Source organism: Antechinus flavipes, chromosome 2, assembly GCF_016432865.1.
Source record: "Antechinus flavipes isolate AdamAnt ecotype Samford, QLD, Australia chromosome 2, AdamAnt_v2, whole genome shotgun sequence".
Classification (NCBI taxonomy): domain Eukaryota; kingdom Metazoa; phylum Chordata; class Mammalia; order Dasyuromorphia; family Dasyuridae; genus Antechinus; species Antechinus flavipes.
In genome coordinates, this window is record NC_067399.1 from 88297481 (window position 1) to 88322487 (window position 25007).

Genomic DNA, 25007 nt, shown 5'->3' on the forward strand with positions numbered 1-25007 from the left:
GACACACATATACACACAAACATGCATGTATACACAAACATGCATATATACACATATGATATGTGTATACGCAGACACACAAACATATACACACAAACATACATATATACACATATTATATGTGTATACACAGACACAAACATATACACACATACATACACACAAATTATATGTGAATACACAGACACACAAACATATACACACATATACATACACACAGACATACATATACACATATTATATGTGTATACACAGACACGCAAACATATACACACATATACATACACACAAATATATACACATATTATATGTGAATACACAGACACACAAACATATACATACAAACACATATACACACATACATACATATACACATATTATATGTGTATACACAGACACAAACATATACACATATACATACACACAAACATACATATACACATATTATATGTGAATACACAGACACACAAACATATACACAATACATATACACATATTATATGTGCATACACAGACACATAAACATATACACAATACACACACATATGTGTATACACAGACACACAAACATATACACACATATACATACACACAAACATACATATACACACATTATATGTGAATACACAGACACACAAACATATACACACAAACCTATATACACACAAACATACATATACACATATTATATGTGAATACACAGACACACAAACATACACACAAACACCCATATACACACAAACATACATATACACATATTATATGTGAATACAGACACACAAACATATACACACAAACATACATCTACACATATTATATGTGTATACACAGACACACAAACATATACACACATACATACATATATACACACATATAAACACACACGTATATATATTTATGTAGGGCAAAGATAGTTGAAACGAAGACCTTCAGAAAGCGATTATTATTGGCATTATTTCAGAGGCGACTTTGAGACAGATCCCTAAATATTTAGCTCATGGCACAGCTTCACTATCTCCACATAGCCAAGCTGAACGTCCTTTCAAAGGGAATATCCTACAAGGAGCAGCTTCTCCCAGAGACTTTAAGACTTAAGGTTTAGGTCCTTCCCCAAAGGGCTGCACAGGAAGGAAATGAGCATTGTTCAGCACCTATTGGTTTTCTGAGCAGTATCTCAAGGAAGGAATCCTTCATGGGATAGGTGGTGAGATTTGAAACCCCCAGGGGGGCGGAGGAACGACACGACCCCCCCACGCATGGCGTGGAGTCCAAAACGGGATGCAAATCCTGTAAAGATTCCAAATCGAGCTGCAAAATACACGGATGAGTCATACCTGGCCGGCTTCCCTCTGGGCCTTTGTCAAGGCAGCGAGTCAGAAGGATGAGAATATCGATACAGGCAGCTCTGGTCACCAGGCAAGGGTTCTGCCTGCAAAGTAAAAGGACAGAAGGTAAATAAAGCCATCTTAAGTCTCCATGGGCCGCAGCGGTGCTTGTTAAGCATCCCAGGCCTACAGCTCCAGCACTCAAGAAGGAAATCAAAGGAAGACATGGGGTTAGGGCTAATGTAATGTAAGTTCTGGCCAAGTAATGAAAAGCCAAGAACAAAAGGTCCATACCATATCCATATTATCTTTTGTCATAAAACAAAGAGAGGAAAAACACACTCTGTAAAAGTGGGTAATTTCTGGAAAAACCTCAAACTGACCATGAAAAATCTCTGTTTGACATTTTAAAGAAAAAGAACTCATTGACATGTGGCAAACCATAACTATGGGTTTAAAATAACGAGCTAAACAACAAACAAATGCAAGAAATTAAAAACATGGGAGCCAAACGTTGTTTTTTTTAAATAAGTGGATTTTTAAAAATAAATAGAGCAACGAATTTTACCCCTTAAACAACACAATAGGGATTAACCAGCTCCAAACTTTGTGTCCTAGATGGAAAAGGAAGAAGCAAAATTTCCTTGTAAAAAGCCCAAAATTGACGATGAAGGCCCTTCATTCTAAGATTCAAGCCATATTTTTGTTAAATAGGAGGTCAACTGCCCGTGCCTGGTCTCACATCCGCCATCCAGCCGCCTAGCTTTCTGGCTTTGAAAACTGGAATCTTCTCTATCTTACCCCCCAAATTCTATAGTAAAATTGGAGAAATGTAAATCAGACCAGCAATATCACACTTAAAAGAGAAATAGGGGCCACTAAACTATACATAAGGATTCCTGAAGACCACATATTAACTGAGAAAATCACACATGTCTACATTTTAAAAATTAATTAATTTATTTTACATATTTCCCAATTACATTTTAATCTGATTGGCCTACATTCAGGAGTGCTGTAGGGTGATGGTTGATACTTCGAAACTAAACAATAATACAACTAGATGAATTTAGAACTGGTGGTCAGGTCTAAATTCTTAATCAAACAATCAATTAATTACTTTTCGATTAATAGTCTGATGACATCATGGTGGGAGCTCGAGCTAACGTGATCCGGTCTTGGCTTTCTGCAGTATATCATTTTTGCCAAACAAAATGAATAAAGCCAAAATCATTCAATCAGTCAACAAACATTTAATAATCATTTACTGCATACTGAGCCTTTGAGAAAAAAAGAAAGTAGAAAACAAGAAAGAATTCTCTCAAAATAGTATCAGTTTTTTTCTATGAATTATAAGGCAAAGTCTTTAGCTGAAAGGGTAGGAAAGGGGATGCCATGAGAAACTCAAAGGTTTAAATAGCTGCTGGGGGAGTGCGGTAGTCCACGAGATTAGAGAGGTACAAAAGGACTGTCTGTTGCAGTGAGAGTCCCGTTGAAATTATATAACAAATCGGCAATGGACCTAGTTGGTAATTTCATGAATTTTTCTAGATAAATGGAACGCTAATCAAAATGGTAGGGAATATTAAACTGAGAGATAAGATGAGAAAGTCAGGATCCAGAAAGACCATTACAGACTGGAGTTTGGGGCCAAATCTAATAAAATGAAATTCTGAAAAGATAAATATAAAACTTTATACTTGGATTTTAACAATACACTTTACAAGAAAAGGATGGAGAAGGCACGAATGGACAGCAGTTTTCTGGAAAAAAAAACCTGGTAGGTAGTTATTACAAACTCAATCATTGTCAGCAGAATGATGTGGCAATCAAAAAATTAATGCAATCTTAGACTTCATTAAAAGAGGAATGGCTTCCAGGAATAAAATGGCACATTTTCTGGTTGGACCTCATCTGACATCTACTTCGGTTCTGAGTAACCCAGTTTAAGAGGGATACATAAGCTGAAAAGTGTCTGGAAGAGACCAATAGAGGGAGGAACAAAATCTATGAGTCTATGATGTACAGGATCAGCTGAAGGAAAGAGATATTTAAATCTGAGGAAAACAGACCCAGGAAGTATATGGTAAGAGTTTTTAACTAACTTAAAGGATGATGTATAGACTTGACCTGTCTGGCTTCAGAATACAGAGCAAGGAGCAAGGCAAATAGGAAAATTTGTCATTTATCGAATTATCAATTTCAAAATTATCTTTTTATCAGAGACATGATGGAGTAAATACAGAACTAGCCTTAAAACCAGGAATATCTGGATTAAAGTCTTACCTTTGATACACGTAGGCTTTGGGACTCTGAGCAAGTCACCTAATTTAGGTAACTTTCTGAGACTGCAACTTTATAGGAAAAGGGGCTGGCCTGTAATGTTAGGGGAGGTTTTCATTGTCTGGGAGTTCCCTAATCATCTTTTACCTCTATTTCTGCAAAATGTTACTTTTACATATGAATAAAAGTAGAACGGGCTATCTGGGAAAGTGGTGGGTTCCTCCACTTTGAAGTCTTTAAGCATATTGAGGATATTATGGTGGGAATTCCTTTTGAATATGTGGACTCCAAAACCCTGTCCACCTCTGCATTGACATTTTCTATGGTTCATCCACTCACACTGGACCTCAATCTGTTCCCAGTCTTAGCTTAGTTTTTCTACTTCTGGCTTCCTATCCTAGCTGTCTCCATCATTCATAATGCCCCAAATTTGTGGAATATAGTTTTATTGGCAGACACCACACAGCGACTGTGTCATTCAGGAAAACCAGGAGGCCATTTCTGGGATGAATCTACCAAAACTTTACTTAGACCTATTTTATGTCTACCTGCTTGAGGAGAACATATAAAACAGGAGTATATAAGTGACGGTAAATGTGGTTCCTGCCCCTAGTGAGATCATGTTAAAAATATACAAACAAACCAGAGGTAAATGTTAAATAGCACAATAAGATACATAAATGATATCTACTTCAGTCTGTAGGAAGCTATAAAATAGTGTAGAGAGTGATGGTGAAGAGAGATATGATAAAGAGCCTGGGACTTAAGCTGAGGCTTGAAGGATGAATAAATCCGCATCAGCAGAGTAGGAGAATATGCTAAGAAAGGTAAAAAGGACAAAAAAAGAGGCCAGAATGAGTAAGACCATAGAGACAACATGGACACCATGCAGAAACTTGTGCTTGCATATTGTCCAAGAGGAGAGATAGGATGGAAGAAATAAGGTGGGACAGGCTTTTAGGCAAACAGTTTTATGCAATGGGGTCTTGTTAAGTGCAATAATTTGTTTCCTGCTTCCCAGTTGTTCTTAAGGAGCTCCCATCCATGGAGTCATATATTCTTGCTGCTGGATGGGGTCCATTAGGTTTATCAGCCCACAGAGTCATTTATTGGCAGAGATATTAAAATGCACACGTTTCACCCCTTCAATTATCATGGCCTTTGTATGGAACAAGGATGGAAAGTCACTGGGAAGCTAATATGACTTTAGGCTCTGAACACAAGGACTAACTCTATAGCATTTTGCCAGGTGGGTTTCCCCTACGTTTTCCCCCGAATGGACATGTCCTGGTTGCTCTTCCAACTTTGTGGGATGTAACTATATCTATCATGGCTGCTTATATAGCAATATCCACAGGGTCAGGCAGCTCCAGGCAGCCAACTGGACGATGAAAAGCACATTCAGATACAGCTGTGTCAGATTCCAGGAAAAAGGAAGGGACCCGGGGACCATGGATGATCCCAAAGAGGAAAGGCTGACTCCAGCTTCCAATTTGGCTCTGGGAGAAATTCTGATCCGAGGCCAGCTGCTTCGGGTCCCACCCTTCAGGATAGCTGGGAGCTAGGGCAGAGTCACAGTTGGACAAGGCTTGCAAAGTGGGTCAGGTTAAGTCAATGGCCACTTATGAAGCACCTACTATGTGCCGGGCAGAGTGCTAAATCCTGGAAATAGGAATAAAAGTTAAAAAAAAAAATAGCTCCTGTCTTCAAGCAGCTTACCTTCTAAAGGGGGAAGGTAACACATGGAAGGGGGGAAAGAGGAAGAAGGGGGGAACCAGACTTAAGGGCACAAAAGAGAAAGTCCAGAGTTAGAAGTTCAGCCTGGAGAGAAATGAAAATAAGGCTGGCCCAATCCTCCCCCTCAGTATGGAGATTCTGGGAGGAACAGGCCAGTCCCTCCAATATGACAACTTCAGGGGTTAAGTAAACTTCCAGTATGAAAGACTCAGAGTCTTCCCTCTTCTTCCCTTCCCCTCTTCCTTTCTCTCTGTCTCTTTTCCTCCTTTCCCCATCTCGCTTTCTTTTTTCTTGATCTTATTTTATCTCTTTCTTTTTCTATTTCCTCTTCTCTCCTTCACTCTTTCCCTTCCTCCCTCCCTCCTTCCCCATCTCTTTTTCTCACTCTAGTTCTATCTCCTTTCTCTTAACTCTTTCTTTCTCCCCTCATCTCTTTTTTTCCCCTTTTTTTCTTTCCCCTCCAACCTTCTACTTCTCTCCTTCATTCTTTCCTCTTCCCACCTCTCTCTCCCTTCTCTCACCCCTCAGTTTTTGTTCTAAACTGGAATTTTTTCTATAAGTTCTTTTCTATAAGCATAAAACTGTTTGCCTAAAAGCCTGTCCCACCCCTTTTCCTCCATCCTATCTCTCCTCTTGGACAATATGCAAGCACAAGTTTCTGCATGGTGTCCATGCTGTCTGTACGGTCTTACTCATTCTGGCTTCTTTTTTTGTCCTTTTTACCTTTCTCAGCATATTCTCCTACTCTGCTGAATAGAACTTATAAGAAACTTATAGAACTTAAGAACTTTAACAGCTAACGGTGAGCCAGAGGTATGTTTTGGGCCTGTCAATATACTTTGATAACAGAAATGACATTTCTGGGAAGAGGAAGCCAGTTAGATAGGAGACTGAAACCTAAGGGTTGGGGAGGTAAGTGGAGGTGGGAGCAGGATTGAGATTTCTCCACCTCTCTTCCCCAAATGAACAATCCCAGCATTGCTCACACTTCAATGAACACTTAGAATGTTTGAAATCAATCAGACAGTATTTGTGTTTTACAGATGGGTTGTATATTAGATAACAACAATACATAAAAGTGATTTCAGGAAAGAGTTTCAAGTACCATCCCCTTATAGGGTGACACTCATTCATCTGGCTAAAATGAAGGTTCCATTTAGAACCACATTTTCAAACATTTCAATGATTTTTTTTTTCATTTTTAAATCAGACATACAGCTGCACTTGAACCTGGCTAAGGCACTGCTTTGGGAAAACTCTTAATTTTATTAAAACAGCTTTTCTCCTCTATTTCCAGGAGAATGGTAGGGGCTCTTAAATAAGCTAAACAATGGCTCCATTGTCTAAACAGAGGCAAGAGGACTCCAGAAGTCTTTGAAGACTTGAGGGAATTTCCCATTACGTCTGGAATCCTGATGATACCATGAGGGGCCAATGATTGTAGTCATGGGTTGCAGAATATTGGAGTGCCCTACATGAGCTTAAACAATATGTTCTTTGCTACAGAATCACCGCAGAGCCAAGGATGTGGCCAAAAAGTTCCTATCTGGAAAGACCCAGTATCCGCAGTGGAGAGCTTTGAATCCCACCCGGGCAGTCCAGAGCTTGGTGGCTCCCGGAGGAGGAAGGACGCTATCTGGGGGAGTTAGAGGCCCTATCAGAAGGAATGGGAATTCCCTGCTCATCGCCCTCATCCACCACTCCCCCAGATTTTCAGCTGTGGCTAAAAGTAGCCAGGGCTCTATCAAAGCATGAACCAATGAGTAAATTAATAATTCACTAGGACTTGCCAAGCTACAGTATTATCATCTGGTCAAAATTTAAACCTTAACTTTGTCCCCAGGGTTTTCTCTATTATCCTTCTAAAAGTAGCTTATTACGCATGCTGGGAGTCCCTGACTCACTGTAATCAGTAAACAGGTCTTGTCTTAGACAAACTGAGACCTGGAAAAGACTTAGTTTAAAAAGGCCAAGGTCCCCACTGCATCAGGGGCCATCTTCAGTTGTCATCCAAATCTATATCTTGACACTGGACCCAGATGGCTCGAGAGGATAGAGGCTGGTGATTTTCCATAAGGCTCCCTCATGGAAATCCAATTCATTAAAAAGTCATGAGGTCTTCCTGATGTCATGGTTTTCTTCGAAAGGGATCTGTGAGTAGGGCATCCAAATGGCCAGTTCCAGTTGAGCAATAAAGCTCCTTCCCTCTCTCTTTTCCCTTCTTCTTTTCTTTCCTTCTTCCCTTCTTTTCTCCCTCTCTTCCTTCCTCCCTTCCTCCTTTCCTTCCTTCCATCCCTTCGTCCTCGCCCTCCTCTCTCAGTCCACAAAGAAAATCATACAAGTCAGTGCTTGCCCAAAGGAATATAAACCTAGCAAGATACATTGGAGTTTATGGCCAGATTTATTTTTTTATGGATCATGCTTTAAACCTACATCATGCTGGCTCTAATTGACTGGCCAGCAATTGGTGCCAACCCAAGCCCTTCTTGGTCATTGTTTGGATTCTGATGGCTCAGAGGGTATAAAGTACAAAGTTTTCTATTTAGGTCAGAAACCCTGAGGGTCCTCTCCTACAGATTTACTTATTTATTTTATTTCTATCTATCCTCTCTCTGTCTCTCTCTGTCTCTCTGTCTCTGTGTGTGTGTCTCTCTCTCTGTCTCTGTCTCTTTGTCTCTGTCTCTGTCTCTGTGTGTGTCTCTCTCTGTGTCTCTGTCTCTGTCTGTCTATCTGTCTGTCTGTCTCTCTCTCTGTCTCTGTCTCTCTGGTAAAAGGGGCCCTTTTTTGCCTCATTTTCACCTGGCCTTATCATTGAAGGAAGGTTGCCTCAGTCAAACTGAGACCTGTTAAAGACCTTAGCTTACAAAGGCCAAGGTCTCCCATTGTATCAGGGCCATCTAGTCATCTGGCCAGGGACCAGACGTCTGCTCCAGAGGAGACAGTGAGGCTGATGACTGCACAGCCCTCCCTCTCACTTCAATCCAATTCACTTGCAAGTAGGATTTCTCCTTCCAGAATGAAGGACAAACAATAACAAAGCAAAAGACTTAGGATCCTTATCAGAGCGCTCTGAGATTCTCAACTTTGTACCCTGAGGAGACAAGCTCAATTTCTGAATTAGTTACTGTCAAGTAACCCATTTGCTGCCACTTCCAGCATTTGGTTGTAACATGAAGAACTGCTATGGTCAGGGGCACCGAGGGGATCTCTTGGGAGACGTCCACATGAAGGGATATAAACTTTCAAGTGTAAATCAATCTAAATATTCTGATTCTGATTTAGGGTCAAACCATGGTCTCAAGTCCGGCAGTTATCATGGAATCCTACTGAGAAACAATAGATCTGTGTAAAAATGTCAAGTGTCTTAGGAATGTGTATATGTATACAGATACGTGCTGTCGGCATTAACATTTTAGTATTCTAAGGTGGTGCTGGTGGGGAGTTTTGTGTTTTGTGTGTGTACATATATACATACATAAATACACATATAATCACACATAATCTTTATATGTTAAATATATATGCATATATGTATATATATATATATATATTTGTATATATATATACATATATATGGAACTCCTACATACATAAGCACACACAAAACTCATGGAGTCCCCCCTTATAACCTCAATGCTGATGTTTCAGTTTGGGGGCAGAGCACACCAGTGGGATGGTTGCCCGGAACTGATCCTACATCTTGCCTCTGGCAAGAATGCGGACCTCAGGACAAAATCAGACTCGTGCATCAAGGTTTGGAATTTTGAATGTGCACAATTCAATGCAGGAAGCTCCTACAGCCCTGTACCCCGCTGGGTACTGGACATACAAAGGCAGAAAACTTCTCATGGCGCTTGACAGTTTACTAGGAGGGAGAACTCCATGCACACAGAAAAGGAAATTCAAAATAAAGGTCCCGTAAGCCCCGTGGGTATGAGCATCCCTCCCCTTCCCCAGTCCAGCTTGTTGCTCCTGGGTTTGGGCTTTGGCCCGTCATTAAGGGGCTGACGTGGAGGGGACGGAACGTCCTATCCCGTTTCCCTCGGCAAACTGTCTGGCGAGCGCTGACCACAGTCTGGAAGGGCAGGAAGGGGTGCTGGGGGCCTACGTCGGGAGGACCGGTCTCTCCCTTCCACCATGTTCCTCGCTGCCCCGGTGCTCCACGGAGGAAGGCGAGAGTCCCAAGCTCATCTGCCTTCCATCGAAAGTGGTTTTACAAGCTTGCCCCCACCCCCTCCAGAGGCCTCCACATTTTCTCGTCTTCCTATTAGGCATCTTTTTCTCATTAATGTGTTAATGCTCAAGCTATGTGCAGGGAATGATGAGAAGGAAACTTTGTGGGGGGCTCAGGATTTGTTCAAAGCCCGGGGAAAGCATTCTGGTGGGGGTATGTTTTTTATTCCTTTTATGAAAGATGCATGGTGACCCCCTCCCCCAATGGCTTGTTTGAATATATAATCTAATACAATGCCAGAGAAACTTCTAGTTAATAGCTTAATAGGTTATGTGCTGGGTATTATGGGAGAAAAGCGGTATCCGTGAAAACTTTTATTGTGCAGTTCGGAACACGGTACATATGTATTTGGAGTTATAACGTGCAATGCCAACAGAGACCCCTCTTTTAAACCTACCCCAGAATGTAAAGAAGGATAAAGCAAGGGAGTGAAAATGTCTAAAAACTGAAGCTTAGTAGTTAGTTGTTAAAATAGATTTAGGATATAAGATTTTAGCTTCTAAAAACATAGCAAACAAGCTGTACTAATAACTAGCCCAGGAAATGATGGTAATGATGTTGTAAATATAGTAAATAAATCCAATTAGAATTGGAAGGGACATGAACAATCATTCAATGCAACTTTTGTATTTTACAGAAGAGAAAACTGAGGTTCAATAACAGTGATTACTAGCATGTATATGGTTTTAATTTCCAAAGAAGTTTTTCTAACTCACATGAATTAGAAACATCCCTAAGATGGAATGTAGAATGGTAATATCCTGATAGTTACAGCTCGGGAAACTGAGGCAGAGGGCTACTGTTATCTGCCCCAAATCAGAGTGCATCAGAGGCAAGGCAGACACTACAATCCAGGTACTCTGGGGAGAAAGGCTACAGCAACATGACCTACATACAAGTGGGAAAACAAATATTTCACACAAAGGATGTGCTTCTGTAGGGCACTAAGAACCAGGTAATATTGAACAAATTGGGTAATTTTGTGTAATACAGATCATGTTGAGGATTTTATAGCTTGATTGATGAAGAGCATATGGAGATAGTCTACACTGGCACATTAAAGACTTAGTGATTATTTTAATATACCCAAATAAATTTTTTCTTTTTTTTTGGTGATTCAAAAGCTCTTTACAATGAGGAAGACCATAACCTATTCAGATTTGTCCATCTTGTGAGACTCTTGTTCATGTTCAAAGATTCACCACAAGGAATCTGCCCAGCATACTGGAGGCTTCCTTCAATTTCTCCGGAAATCACAGGGGATGGGTGCACATCCTCCATGGAACATGCTGGGCACTCTCTTGTCACAGAACCAGCCACTTTATTTCATCTGACTCTTGTTCTTCATCAGAGTCCTTCATGGGTTACAGGCTGAGCCTGTCTGTGAGGATGACTCTCCACTTCATGCTCTATATGTAACTCATCTTCAGAGTTGGCTTGATTGATTGATGATGAAGCATGCTACCCAACTCCTGACAGAGAGGTGTTAATGTAGAATGAGACCCATATTTTTTAGACATGGACAATGGAGGAATTTGCTTTGCTTTGTTAAATATGAATTTTATATATTTGTTATAACAGGATTTTGGGGGGGGTTGTTTTGTTTTTTAGGGAGTGGGAGGAATAGATTCTTTTGATCATTGAAAAAAAATTTGATTTAATAGTAAAAAAAAAAAAAGAAATACGGACCCTTACTTTCATAGAAACTTGGAATTTCTAAAATTCCAATTAATAAGAACTCTTATTACTAATGCCTTATGTTTGAATGGCACAATTGTGTTTTTTTCAATCCTATCTATTATCTCATTACAGTTTCACAGAAACCTTGAAAGACAGATAGGAGGGATTGTTCTCTCATTCACCAAGTAAGGCCCAGGGAAGTAAGATAACTTCCCTAAGATCACAAGGTGAATAGAAGAACTCAGCCAAAGGTCTTTTGACTCCCAGGATAGTGATCTTTCTACAATGAAATATTTCTCAAATTCCAGAGCTTCTGACTTTTAGTCCAGGCCTTCCTACAACAGGGCTTGTCTCCCTTTAATTTTTAAAATGAAGCCTCATATTCTAGAAACTTTTTATGAAATGAGTGCTAACTTTCCTTCCCTGTGAGTTGACCACTGGACCTTCAGATGTTCCAGGAGTCCACGTTAGGTTAGGGACACTCTGGGAAAAAAAATCAGAGGCCAAAATCCTGAAACTTCAACAGGATGTGTCTGTGGCAAGAGAATTTCCAGGCCTGGGCTGAGTTATTGCTAGATGGGAGGATCCTGTGGGCAACAGGACTATCAGCTTAAATCTCTATTAAGCGGCAATAGCTTTTCGTATATTCTTTAAAATAATTATGCTTTACTCATTTAACATTCATTTAAGAATTTTTTTGATCTCCAAATTCTCTCCCTCTTTATAGCCCCATTGAGAAGGCCAGCCATGTAATCAACTACACATCTTCCTCTATTCTTTTGACTTTTACTTTCTCATCATTATCAGACTGGATCTTGATCACATCTCTCAGATAGAGGGACAGCGCTGTGGGATACGGAAAGTGAGAGTTAAGAAACTTTAGTTCTGGTCTTAGACACTGAGGTCACTGGGCCATAGGCAGGGCTCCGTTTTCTCAGCAAGCCATCAGTGCTTGACTGGGGTGTATCCCAGGGTCCTGGTTTTCTGGTGTCTCAGACCATGTCCACTTTGGGTACAAGTGGTGAACAGGCTGCCCCACGAGCAGGTACATACAGAACACAGCTACTTTCCCTGGGAAGATGGACCAAAAATCTCATAGCAGCCAAAATTCCTCTCATCAGTCCTTCCTTTCACTGCTTCCAGAAGGCGGGTGTTGAGAGACAGCTATGTTAGGGCTTACAGTAAAACAGCACGGCACAAATAGAACAAACACCAAACAGTCAGGAGTTCTGGGTTTGAGTTTGACTCCATCACTTGCCGTGTGAACCCTGAATCTCTATGATTTTCACAGTGATTTCTAGGAATGCTTGTATCACTCACTTTGCAGGCCTGGTGAAAAAAGCACTTCCTCATCTCTAAGATGCCTAGGGAATGGGTATAGTATGGGTCAATAAGTGAGACAGCTGGTACTGCAAGTTCCTCAAGGACTGGGATGGAGGTTAATAATAATAATGACGACAATAATCATGGATGACAGTTACAGAGGATTTTGGGTAGATCTGGGCAGGGACTACAGTGAGGAATTCTTAGCCCTGGTGAGACCATCAGGTGTGTAACCTGGGGATACTAATGGTGTTGCTATTTGACAGTCATGTTGAGTTCTAGCTAGCCCTGGAGGGTGCTGGGCCCAGACTTGATCATGAAATGACCTTCACTAACATGTTCACATACAGGATGAGGGAAACCACTTATCTGCAAACAATTCAGTGAATTACAAGGTCCACTACACAGGCAGTCATTGTGTTCCTCATGAGAATTTACAAATGGACAGGGATAGAAACTGCAAAATTCTCCCAGGGAGCCTCAATCATGAACAAACCTGTCAGTTTGCCTCTTAGGTAACCAGATAATAATCTGCTCATCCAAGAAAGTCTGGTCTAGTGGCTCTCCCCTTTATATCAGGTCATTTTATCTTTGGACAGAGAGAGATTGCTTGAGCCTGTAGTCTTGATGATCCCAATTACCATTGTGTCAAGTCCAAATTCCTCTCTCCCTATCATTCAAAGCCAATTATGTATCTCCATCACTCCCCGACAGCAAAGAGAGTCTCCTCACTGTCCTATGGACCTACCAGACTGAATTTCTCCTTTATGGGGGTCCTGGGATAGGGGGCAGCTGGGTAGCACAATGCATAGACATTGGGCTTAGAGTCAGGAAAACTCATTTTCCTGAATTCAAATCCAGTCTAAGACACTTATTAGCTGTATGACTCTGGGAAGGTCACTTAACCAGAGTCCACTGCCTCTTTATCATACACTTAGCCTGGGCTAATGGAGCGTTACCAGTCCAACTTCTGGATTATCCTTAACCTTTGTCCAGATTACCCTCCCGTATATGATTCTCCAGACCAGGAATGCTTCCTTTCTGCCCATCTGAATCCTATTCATATTAAAGCAGCAGCTAATAGTGAGGTCCACTATGATGGTCTTAGTCCATTTACTGCTCTTCTCTTCTCTGAACTACTGCATTTATTGTCTGTTTTCGTTACAATGAACAACTCTACACTGTCTTCCTTATTCATGCAATGTTTCTAAGCTCTGAGGCTCAAACTGCGCTGGAAGTTTCTCATTGGGAGGGACCATATCTCATGCTTTTGCTGAGTGTCTAGTTATTAAGGGGCAGAGCTGGTGCCCATTAAACCCTTGATTAGAGACTGATTTCCTCTACACAGGTGAGAAGTAGAACTTGTTCTATCTCTCTGCACTTTAACTTAATTCATTCTCCAGTTATTAAGAAATGAATATTCTTATTTTTTGTTTTTTGTCTCTTTCACCCTAAGCCCATGCTTATGATACTACCTAGGCAGTTTATCAATAAATGTTATATTATTTGGATAACCATTATATCTGCTTATCAACAGATATCCTATTTTTCCTAGATAAAAGTAAGGTCCTTGAGGGAAGGGATTATTGGATTTTGTTTTTGTACCCCTTACATCCAGAAGAGTGTCTGCATATATTTACCAAACTAACTAGAACTAAATTGTGGGTATAATTGTGGGTTGCCTTATGGTTTTAATTCACACAGAAAGTTGCTGAAGCTGCTGTATTCCAATAGCAATACTTTAGTAGGCCAACAGCTACAAGTGAAACAAGGCAGATGTTTCTGAGACCTCCACAGAACTAATCACCATTCCCAGTTTTCTAAATTTAAAATGCAAAAAAGCCTCCACAGTTGCCATTTGAATTCTTGTCACATACTTGAGCTAAAAGCTATTTTTATTTTTTTTCCCCTCCCCTATGAAGAAGCTTTGATCTTGGACAACTATTTAAAGACTCAGTTTAATATATTGATTATTTCTGAATGCTTTTACCCTCCCTACTTTTCACAAGCTCAGCCTGTCAACAAGAAATACTTCATATATTTTCTGACTTCATTTTTTCTCAAGCAACTTATTTCTTCAACACTTGAAACTGTGTTTTGAAAAGGAATGGTTTATGTTAGAAAATATTTTACATCTTATTTCATCCATTTGAAGGAAAAAAGTGGTAGCTTGGCTTGTGCCTGAGTGTTTAAACAATGTATTACACATATAATAAATATCACATATGTATTTATCTATATATAATACACACACAAGTTTGACTCTGAAGATACCATGACCTCAAACATTCTCAAGATGCCAAAAAAGAACAGATGTCGGCTAGTTTGGGTCTAAAATACACCAGCAACTTTCACCTTGTCATTAAAGACTATGTGAGCTTCGGGGAAAATCCCCCCCAAAAGTTTCCTGATCAAACCTCTCCCAAGTGAAGTCCAGATGTTGTTTTAAAAAAAAATGTTTTTTTCTCCTTTTTTTTCTTTGTTTTGTTTTTAAGAGGAAAACTGGGAAAGCTATTTAAATAAACAACAAATAAAAAAAAATCCAAACCACCCAAACCCAGCCATGCCTGGAAACTTAGTATGTAACTAACCATCCTTGTTCCATACTTCCCTTATAGCTCTGTAAGGGACCACAAATGATAGCCTTAGAATGTAACATGAGCAGCTGACTATCCTGACATCCCCCTGGACTGGATCCATTTTGGTGGCAAGGAAACAACAAAGACACCTGTATCACGAGTAAAATTTGGGTTCCTTTTTGTAAGCAGGCTCGGTGAGGGTTCTCCCTTCTGTGGGGAGGGCACTCGGAGAAAGGGCCGAAGAACTGAGAGGGGGCTTTGGGGAGGGGAGGATGAGGGAAACTTCTCCAAAGCCCAGTATTACTGCTCCAGAATTGTAACTTCTTGTGCTGATAAATCTTGCGGCTGGAAAATAACTGCTGCGCTCAGCTGAAAAGTCAGACAAAACCCCAACGCTTAAAAGCTGGAACTGGCCACAGACGCCCACGGGAGAGGGCCAGGACATCCTCCCACAAGGAGGCCAGAAACGGCTTAAGAGCATCAAGCATTTACCTCGGCCCCTGCAGGACCGGCCCGATTTTTCCTACTCATTTGGACTGAAGGGCCCTGTAGGGCACATTCATTACGCACCAAACCAATAGTCCAGGCAAGGAAGGGAGAGAGGAAGTGTTGGATGGAAGGCTGAATTTCTCGGGCGGAGGGACGCCCAGGACTTTGGATAAGGGGCCGATAATGGATAAATATTAGGATTAAATGGGGTAAATCGTGCGACCACAGTCAGGGAGGCCAGGAAGCTGAGCTGTCCAAGTGGGAAGCTGTGGCAGCCATTGCCAATGGCTTTAAGGAGAGTGTGAATCTCCGACTCAAGGTTAGGATTCCTATAGGCAATGCAACAGAAGGAAGAGCTTGTGTCTCTTAGGGATAGATAGATGACACAGTGGAGAGAGTGCTTGGTCTGGAGTCGGGAAGACCCAGTTTCAAATCTGGCCTCAGATACTTGCTAGCTGTGTGATTCACTTACCACTGTCTACCTCAGTCTCCCTATCTGTAAAATGTGGATAACAAGACCACTTCCCTCCCAGGATTATTGTGAGGATTAAATAAGATAAAAATTAGCACTTCTGCCCGGCACAGAGTGCCATTATACATGTTAAATATTGTTATTATTATTAAAATGACCTTTATATTACAATCAGAGTAATGGAAAGAGAAAGAGGAAATAAGATTTGTTTTGGCAAAGCAGAAAGCGGGTCTAGTAAGGTTAGTTACCTAACAGGTGGATTTCCCTTTCTGTGTTCCCTGGTGCTGTGCTTATCTCATCCCCAAGGAAAAAAAAGTTGAAATGTTAAGCCTCTCAAAAGTCCAAAGAACAGATAAAGACCTTGAGCGCTGTACCCCGAGGACATCTTTTGAGCCTTTCCCTCTTTTCTCTGACACACCCATATCATAGGACTCTGGCAGAAAAAACCCATATAAATGGATGAGTAACTGAGGGAAAGATGGGGGCCTGACTGTGAACCCTGTCAGTGCAGGGATTAATTGAAGGCAACCAACCAAGAGGAAGGGGTTTTTAAAAATGTGATTTCCCAAGGCTGCTTTCTTAGCAACCTTGGATTTTGTTTTTGTGTTTCTATGAGCAGCCTGTTTTTCTCTTCTGAACATCAGATTGTCTTATTCATGATGATGAACACTTGCCAGATGCCAGTGAGGCGTCCAGCTGCAAACACGGTGGCAATCAGTCGTGGCCAAACCATATGAGTAGCATCTCAAAAGAGAGTGCCCTGAGCCACGTGGGGCTCCAGCAATCCCCAAGTAGGTAATGGGGAAATAAGTAAATTTATGGTATGGAAACCACCACCGTCGTCACCTCTCCCCCCTACCCCAGCTTAGCTCCATTAAGCACCTGAGCTATCAGGCTTAGATGCAGAGGAAAAATCCAGGCACTTTCTAACCAGGTTTCATGGGAATTCAATGGAACAAATGGAATTCCTTTTCCAGCCCACTGTCTACAGATATAATTTTAAATAGCTTGCAAGAGCACCAACTGCTCGGTCCCCACTGGTATGAGTACTTCCCAGCTGGGAGTGTATTTCAACATTTGGTCTGTGAGGATTGGAAGCCAACCCTAAATGAATGTACAACCTGAGAAAAGCAGCAGCAGAGAACGGAGGGAAGCTGGCTGGTAGCTGGAGACTCACTATTCTACAGATGCTCCAGGAAGATGATTCACACTGGGCCTTCCCCTAGAATCCCAGCAGTCTTGTTCAGCCTTTGAGGTCTGGGGGGAGCCCAACTCTCTCAGTGGTTAACTGACCCAGAAGAAGAATGGGCAAGTCTGAGAAGTGCTCTAATTTGCATTTCTTTAATTAGATGTTTTCATATGGTCATAGAAAGCCTGGTTTCTTCTCTTGAATATCTCCTCTTCATATTCTTAGACCATTTATCAATTGTGTAATGCCCCATTCCTATAAATGTGAATCTGTTCCTTATATGTCTTGGAAGTGAGACCTTTATCAGAGAAATTTATTATAGAGACATTTCCCAATTAATTGTTCCTTTCAAGCTTAACTTTCTTGAATTTGTATAAAAACTTTGACAATTTTATGTCACTGAAACTATCCATCTTATTTCCTATAATCTTCTCTATCCCTTGTTGGGCCATGCATTTTTCTCCAATCACAGATCTTATAAACACTTTGTTTATGAAATGACCTTTTATATGTAGATCATGTATCCATTTGGAGCTTATTTTGTAAAAGATCTGAAGTATTGATCTAAGACTAATTTCTTCCAGAATCTTAAGTTTCCCATCTGTTTTTATCAGAGATATTATCACAGCTACTTATTTCAGGAGACTTTGTTTTTATAAAATACAAAGGCCTAGATGCATTTTTGAATGTTATATACCTAATTTGTTCAGCTAAGCTATCTATTTTGTAACCAGTACCAAATTGTTTTGAGAATCCTGACTTTGTAGTAGATCTGGGATTACTAGGTCTCCTTGATTCTTCTTTTTTTGATCTCCTTTGAGATTTGTGACTTTTTTTTTTATTTCCATATGAGTTTTATGATTATTTTTCCTAGTTTTATAAATTAATCCTTTTGAATAAGTATAACACATCTCCACAATGAGATAACAGTTATTATGCATTTAGCATGGTACATGGCACTTAATATGAGCTTGATAAATACTTGTTTCCTTCATTCCTACTTAGCTCTTGTAGATATTTTGGTAGGTACTCAAATATTTTAGACTAAACTATTTTATGATAAATTAAAATAATAAAATAAGTTATTCTGAAATAATGTCATTCCAAAGAAAAAGTAAATCAAAGAATAAATCACAGGGACAGTAAGTATTTGATATCAAAGAAAGAAATAATGACAAAATGACAAATTTTAATAGGATGAAGCAAAGTAGTCCATGGGAAGAAATATTATCTCCAAATACATCAATGAGAGAAGAAACTAATGAACTGAGCATGCAATTAAAATAACCCTAGAAAATCAAGTATTTAGATGAGCAAGCTGATTTCAGAAAAGCCTGGAAAGACTTATATGATACAGACTAAGAAAGCAGAACCAGGAGAAATTTGTACATAATAACAGCAATATTATGTGATGATAAACTGTGATGGACTAGGGTCTTCCTAGTGATTCAATGCAGGGATTCAAGACAATTCCAATAGACTTGGAATGGAAAATGCCATCCGCATTAGATAGAGAACTATGGAAACTGAATAAGGATCAAAGCATAGTATTTTCACCTTTTTTAGGTTTGTTTGCTTTTTCTTCCTCATGGTTTTTCCCCCTTTTGGTCTGATTTTTTTTGTACGACATGACAAATATGGAAATATGTTTTAAATGATTTTATATGTATAACCTATATCAGTTGGCTTGTCTTGGGGAGGGGAGAGGTAAGGGAGGGTGAAAGAAAAATTGGGAACACAAAATTTTACAAAAATGAATGCTAAAAACTATCTTTATGTGTATTTGGAAAAACATATTGAAAGGAAAAAAAATAAAATCAGTACATTTAAAAATCCCAAACAAACACACAAAAAACAAAATTCTAAAAATCAAAGAGATAAACTACATAGGTTCTAGGTACTTCCAACTCATATGTGATTCCCCAGACAAGCTAGCCCAAATTCTAGGTACTCTGTGGATATGCATCTATTCAAAATGATAGTTTACAATTCCCAACTAAAATATTTGGATTTATTTATGAGAGGATATAGTTGGTTCAAAGCAATGGCATTTAATGCAATATCAGGATTAAAAACATTGTTTTTGTTTTTGTTTTGTTTTGTTGCTACAAAACATTTCTCCCATAAATCTGTGGTATATTTGCCAAAAAATATAGTAACTATCATTGAAAATAAAAGACATACACACACATAGAATATGCATAAAGAAGAATATACAGAGATGATACATGTGGTCAGGGTATATATGAGAGAGAGAAACTGAGTGGCCAGGGTACATGTATGGAAGAATAGGGAATATCTGGTGGGCATTGGGTATAAGAACATGGAATGTCTCTTCCTTTGTACCTCCTATTTTCAACTGGGATGTTGTCTCTTCCTGAGAGATGACTAGGTGACTGGAAAATTAGACATTTTCTCACATCATGATGACTTCTCAAACCTTTCCAAATTGGGAATTATGCTTAAGAGATAAAACAATTTCAGCTATTTCCACCATCCAACCCCAGAAATGCTATAAAGGTTTATAATAACATTTATCTCTACAATAAGATAATAGTTGTTATGCATTTTAGCATGGTAGATGGCACTTAGTATGAGCTTAATCAATGCTTGAAATAAAGAACTAAAGACAGAATAGTCTAATCCCTAAACTCCAGTGCTTTTACACGGCAACCAACCAACAGTCCAAGTTATTCCATGGACTCCACGCTGTCCTGTCTGCCAACACTATGGAAAGTGCTGTAATTTAACAGTGCTCAGTCAGATCTGACAGAGGGAACAAGAACGGGAGTCTGAGATTTCCGCAGGTTTGGAGGTCAGGGGATTAACATCCAGTTAAGGCCCATTTTGACTTCCTAGAAGTCACTTAGGGTAGAGACTAAAATCTGTGAAAATGTAAGAGGAGGCAATTTCTAAGTGAAACAGCTTTGAGGTCCAGCCTCTGGAAAAACTGTAGTCAAAGGGGAAGGAGTCAGAAAGTGAGAGAGAGGGGAATATACGGGGAAAATATGAAATTATCCAAGATCTCAAGTGATAGAAAGTTCACTTAAATACCCTGACTATAAACCAATAAACCACCAGGGAAGATGAAAATAGAAGGGATTTTGGCCTTCAGTGTTTCTAAATAAGTCCAGACATCTATAAATAAATACCGTAAGACAAAGGAAAATTAATCAATACCTGACAACACAGAGAATACTATGCATTTAAGAGAGCATGGAATCACAATAGGGTGAATTTTTTTTATTTTCTCTGGAGAGAATTAAGATTCAAGAATTTATGGTCTTCACAGTAGAAATAAGAGCAAAACAAAACAAAACAAAACTTGATCTACCTTGGCAAATCTCACCATATAAAAGAAAGAACTGACTGGGAAAACAAATATAAAGAGTGATATGGAAAAAGAAAAACAAAAATAATAATATTGAAAGAAAAAGAATACCTAGAGAAAACTTCAGGATTATAGTCTCCTAAAAGAACAAGACATGTCAAAAAGTTTGAAGACTATGATGTAAGAAATCTTGCAAGAAAACAGCCAACCTAAAAAATACTGATTGACTTAAAAAGATGACAAAGCTTTGCCATTATTATTTAATTTTAAAGGTTTTTTGGTTTGAGGGGATTTTTTAAAAGGCAGAAATCTAACACATCCAGGAATTAGACTAGGGTGTTCTAAGGGAAAACCTCTTTTTTTTGGCTTTTTTCCCCACACTGTGCATAGTCTAACATTTCTTTAAATAGCTGTGGCTAGAAGGGACTCAGTTTCTCAGAGGGTAGCCTTCATCCTGGGAGACAAGCGCTCCAGAACATAGGATGGGGCCAATTCCAGATAGCTATTGCCTTCAGGCTTAATTTTATGTATTTTTTATCTGTATTTTCTGGTCACTGAGAGGAGAGTATCAGATATCTTACTGTAGCTTACAGCTAGAAAGTTTATGTGGCGCCCTGTATCTCCCAAATGGAGATCCTTTGGCCTCAGCTCATTTTAGGGAACCCTGCCACAAAAATCCCAAAGGGTTATGTGAGTCTGACTCCTAGCCCTATCTCTGGGATAAACATGCTTTGTAACTGCCATGTAAATGACTCTCAGTACAAAACTCAAGCCAGAGCACTTTTCTATATAGTATTTAATGATATTCTTGGTCTTTCATATGTAAATTAGCCAGCAAAGCTTTTTTAAGCTTTGAAATAATCCTGAATAAAATTAAAATTAAAAAGTTATGAGTTAAATAACACTAAAGGTTTAAAAAAAAACCCAATAAGATAGATGAACATTGGCTAATTTTGGTGTATTCCTGTTTCTCAGAAAGAGAGAACTAAAATACCAAAATCTAAAATAAAAATGGTTGCAGTAAAGGAAGAGTTCATAGCAAATGAAGGAGATGAGGAAAACTGTCAGAGTGTTAAATACCAATTATATATCAAAAAACCTAAAACTTGTAAGAATGATTATATAAGCTATAAAACTGAAAAATACCCACATTAATCAAACATGAAATTCTAAAAAACTTGACCTCAAAAAAAGAGAAACTAAACAAGTCATAGGACAGCTGGGTGGTAAAGTGGATAGACTACCTGGGTCTGGAGGGGAAAACCTAAATTCAAATCAAGTCTCATTTACTAGCTGAATGATCCTGGGCAAAGTGATTGCCCTGTTTGCCTCAATTTTCTCAGCTGCAAAAAGAGCTGGAGAAGGAAATGGCAAATCACTCCAGTATTTTTGTGAAGAAAATCACAAATGTGGTCACAAGGAATTAGACACAACTGAAATGACTGAACAATAAAAACAACAAAATCAAAAACTTCCAAGTAAAAAATCCTTGGGTTCATATGATTTACCAGTGAATTTTATTTAGCATATAAAGAATACATAATCCTTATATGAGGTAAATTGCTTTAAACAACAGAACTTGAAGGCACCTTATCAAACTCCTTCTGTAAGGCAGTGACTTCAATAAGATACTGATACCCAAATCAGGGAGAAAGTTAAAAAAAATAAAAAAGAATGTTGATGCAAAAATACTGAATATAGCAGTGAAGATGGTGCAGCAATATATACAAAAATGTTTGCTAGAATCAAGATGAATTTAAATGAGGAATGGAGAAAAATTATAAACAGAAGGTAATGATTATATCAATTCTATAATATTTAAATGGACCTGTGATCTTATTGATTTCCAATGATGCAAAAAACATCCATGCTTGCACATCTTGCTTATGTACTCTCATAAATTTTCCATTAAAGGATTAAACCCAATACACTCGATGTTTTTGCCTTGCTTTGGATATCACTTGAATATTAAGGATATGTTCTAGCTGTATACTTATTATCTCTAACCACTGCTACATGACTAGCTGATGTTGTTACCTTTCTATCATATAATTGTTTGATGGCATCTTTTATTTCTGTTTCTCTTTGGAGTTCATTAATGATTATATATTATAGCCAGACCACATACCAATGCATATCTCCATTGTACTCTATGAAATAATAAGTTTTAATTCTTCAGACACTTCTGTATTATATATCTTTCATTCAATTTCATTATATTACTATATATTTCAAAGAAATAAATTTCTGTAAAAATGTGTAATTTTTACAATTATAAACACATCTACAAGTTTTAAACAATATATATATATATACACACTGGTATAATGCTAATATTAAAAACATGATATTTTGTTTTCATAGGAACCTTAAGGTCATTAAAAGTCTTTGCAATTTCCTGAAGGCAAACCAGCCTGCTTGAATCTTGTTTAACTCTGGGTTCCACTCATTATCTATATGCATCATAAGTCCTAGCTACATATTCATATATCAGGATAAGGCATAGAGATTGTCAATTCAAATTAATGTTATAAATTAAGCAATAAACATTCTTTATCCACTTGGTTTTTACTATGTGCACAGGTAGTTTAATGATCACAGCTATCTTCTGGGATTTGATAGAACTAGTACAATATTATCCATAATCAGGAGCATCTAGAAGACCTCATCATATGTAAAAAATTCTTCTTCAGCTTTGACTCTATGCTGAATCTCCTTCATTTCAGTGATGAACACATTTAGTAACACATCTTACGGCTTTACTGACATTTAGGCTAAGAAGACAGCTATTTTTGTCTTATCTTTCAAGGAATCCTGAATAATTTTATTGTATAGAATAGAGACAAATTGGAAAGACTCAATAGTGTGGTATTTTGTTTTACTAAATCATTTTTTCATAACTAATAAACAATATAAAGAGTAGAAGCTTATATTCTCTAAATCTTTCAGCAAAGTGTGAAATTCATTGATACATGTTATCTATAATATACTACATATTCCCTAATAATACCTAAATTTTAGAATGTCTTCAAATTATACAAAATTTATGTAAAATTGGAGTAGATAAAAAGTCAGGAAAAGTTCCATCAAAATATAGCACTCATTTATGTTAAAAACATAAGAAAGCACTGTAATAAAGAGATCTTGATTTATAATAAATAGTATTGAAACTCAAGAGCCAGTTTTATTTATAATGGAGAAAGACTGAAATTCTTTCCAATAAGTAAACAAAGATGTTCCCTTTTACTACCATTATTTAAAAGACTTCTAAACATGCTAGTGATAGCATTAAGATCAATAAAAAAAAAGAGAAAATAAACATAACTATTTATAAATGATACAGCAGTTGACTTAGAAAAGCCTGGAGAGTCAACAAAAAAAATCTATTAAAATAGTAACTTCACTATGGTAGAAAGTTCTAAAATTAACCCTTAAAAAGCATTATATTTTATATTATTTACAAAAACAAATAGGAAGAGATGGAAAAAGAAATTTATTCATAATAACTGCAAAATGCATAAAATACTTATGTAAAGAACTAATTTTCCCAAGATATACTCAAGGCTTAATTGACTATAAGTTTAAAACATTTAGAAATAGAAGATTGCATAACTGGAGAGAAAGTCATTGTTCCTGATTGGACTGTGCCAGAACGTAAAAAATGACAGTCCTACTTAAGTTAATACACAGATTTAGTGCCAAAGCAATCAAATCACCCAAGGTTAATTTACAGAACTAAGCAAAACAATGACAAAATTTATCTAGATTTTAGAAGAGCAAAAGGTCAACGATCTTTTGGGAAATGACTAAAAAAAGAAGTAGGAATGCAGTGGGTGTATTTACTGGTAAGACCTCAAATTATATTATAAATCAGGAATCATCAAAACTCATTGATAATTGTTAGAAAATAGAAATATTAATCAATGAAACAGACTAGATAAATAATATATAGGAATAACTGAACCTAGCATCATAGTAGATAAATATAATGGTACAAATGACTAGAACAAGGACTTCTGAGTTATCTAGAAGGTTGGGAAAACCAGAAAGTCATTTGGCAAAAATTCTATTTAGACCAGCATCTTACACCTGTACCATAATAAACTTTAAATGTATATTTACCTAAAGAATAAAAGTCACATCCCCTAAATAAACTCCAGTAGCTTTCTATAACCTATAGGAACAAAAAGAAATTCTTTAATTTTTAACTTGGTCCTAATCCACCTTTCCAGTCTTTTTACGCTTTGTTCTCCTTTCCACATTCTACTGACTGCCTCCTTACTGCTGCTCACATGTGATATTCCATATTCTTTATATAATCCATTTCTTCTCCCCCTGCCCTCCCCACCCCCAACTCCTCCCTAT

General features: G+C 38.3%; 1 protein-coding gene across 1 annotated transcript in view; it reads right to left on the reverse strand.

The window, feature by feature from the left end:
- ZFP36L2 (ZFP36 ring finger protein like 2) overlaps positions 1–25007 on the reverse strand; it is a 252540-nt gene that overhangs the window by 109470 nt on the left and 118063 nt on the right. The window contains exon 5 of the transcript XR_007950307.1: positions 1335–1429. The gene's annotated coding sequence lies outside the window, so the exon portion shown is untranslated. The remainder of the gene's footprint in view (positions 1–1334; positions 1430–25007) is intronic.